This window comes from Theropithecus gelada, unplaced genomic scaffold, assembly GCF_003255815.1.
Source record: "Theropithecus gelada isolate Dixy unplaced genomic scaffold, Tgel_1.0 HiC_scaffold_9056, whole genome shotgun sequence".
Taxonomy (NCBI): Eukaryota; Metazoa; Chordata; class Mammalia; order Primates; family Cercopithecidae; genus Theropithecus; species Theropithecus gelada.
The window spans coordinates 1-1,818 of NW_020265827.1; the positions used below are offsets into that span (position 1 = coordinate 1).

At 49.9% G+C, this 1,818-nt stretch overlaps 1 pseudogene; it reads left to right on the plus strand.

Annotated features, from left to right (window-relative positions):
* Positions 1 to 960: 960 nt before the first annotated feature.
* Positions 961 to 1,811, plus strand: LOC112618069 (annotated as a pseudogene).
* The last annotated feature ends 7 nt before the right edge of the window (positions 1,812 to 1,818 follow it).

The window sequence follows — 1,818 nt, forward strand, 5'->3', positions numbered from 1 at the left end:
GAATCAGAGAGTAGAATGTCTAATGAGGGAAAGCATCTGCAAGACTTCTTCCCAAATATTGTTCTAATAGCCACCAAACACATACAGTCCATGGGGGCCAGACTTCCACCATCAGTTCATGCTCACCCTTTCCACCAGTCAGTTCCGCATTTGCAAACATCCACATGTATTTCTAGAAAGATCCACATGGTCCTCACCTGCCTTCTACAGGGGGAAGGCAACATCATGGACACAGAACAGGGAACATGGTGTTGGTCCAAAGCTATCAGCTCTTGCCTGTCCCCTTCACTCTTTGTAGGTCATTCCTTGGACTCTGCTCTATCTTTAGAGGTCACTGGCTCAAGTCAGTCACTATGAGACAGCTGGGAAAATCGCCCCACCTTGTGGCTCCACTGCCTGATGACTGAACTGACCTCCAGGCTTGACTCTGGTCTCCCCTGTGTTATTTCTGTTGAAGTACCCAGTCCACGGCAGGCTTCCCAGTACCCAAAGGGTTTAAGGACAATGGGAAGTTCCATCATCCATCTCTAGGATGTCCTTGAAAGGGAAGCTACAGAGAAAACATACCTTGGGGGACAAAGTAAGACTGAAACTAAGACAATTCCAGCACTACATGCTCCAGGTGAGGACCACCGGGTGGGCCAGGCAGGCAGTTGGAGAGTGAAGGGCTCAGAGAGGCACCAGGGGCTGTGACTGCTGGTCCCGTGTCTTTCCATGACCCAATACTGCTGCTCAATTCACACTTGAGAAAGTCTGTGCTTCTCCCACGTAAAACAGGCAGCCTCACAATCTCTGAGCCCTCAGATTGCCATGCATCTCTCTTGTAACACACACTCCTGCTATGGGCTTTTAGGGACTTGGGTGGGCTAAGAGGTGGGAAATGCCATCTCTGATTGAAAAATGTCTTTGGAGGAATCAAAGGTGCCACACAGGGCAATCTTCTCTCTGTTATCTGCACAGTGGAGATTCCCAAGCCCTCTATCTCCAGCAGCAACTTAAACCCCAGGGAGGCCACGGAGACTGTGATCTTATCCTGTGATCCTGACACTCAGAACGTAAGCTACTTGTGGTGGATAAATGGTCAGAGCCTCCCTATCAGTGGCAAGTTGCAGATGTCGGAAAACAACAGGACCCTCATTCTATTTAATGTCACAAAGGATACTGCAGGACCCTATGAATGTGAAATGAAGAACCCAGTGAGTTCCAGCCGCAGTGACCCAGTCACCCTGAATCTCCTCTGTGAGTATCTTCTGTTCCTCTGTGAGCCAGGCTGCCATCCCAAATATACATGGCCAGAGGCCAGGCCTCCCAGTCCCTCTCAGGTGCAAGTACAGAGACCTTTACCCATGGACATCAAAGCTGGTCAGGACTACTAAGAGTAGGCTTTGGCGTGATCACCAATGGGAGAAAAGAGGCTGCTCCTGTCATGGGAGACTCAGGGTTCACAGCTTACGATGGGAAAAACAGGTGAATGTCTCAGGCTCCAGATCAGTGAACACAGCAGGGATTTGGCTGGGACTTCAGTGTTGTGACTTAGCTCACAGGGTCACTGTGGCCCTTCCACAGACCAGGATTCTCCCTTCCTTCTGACAACATCAGCTGTGCCTTTATTCTCTTGGCTCCAGATGGCCTGGATGCCCCCACCATTTCTTCTTCATACACCTATTAGCACACAGGGGAAGTCCCCAAGCTCTCCTACCTCACAGACTCTCACCCACTGGCAGAGCATTCTTGGCTGATTGATGGGATGTTCCAGCAATCAGCACAAATATTCTTTATCCCCCAGATCACTAAAACATACAGGGGTCTATGTCTGTT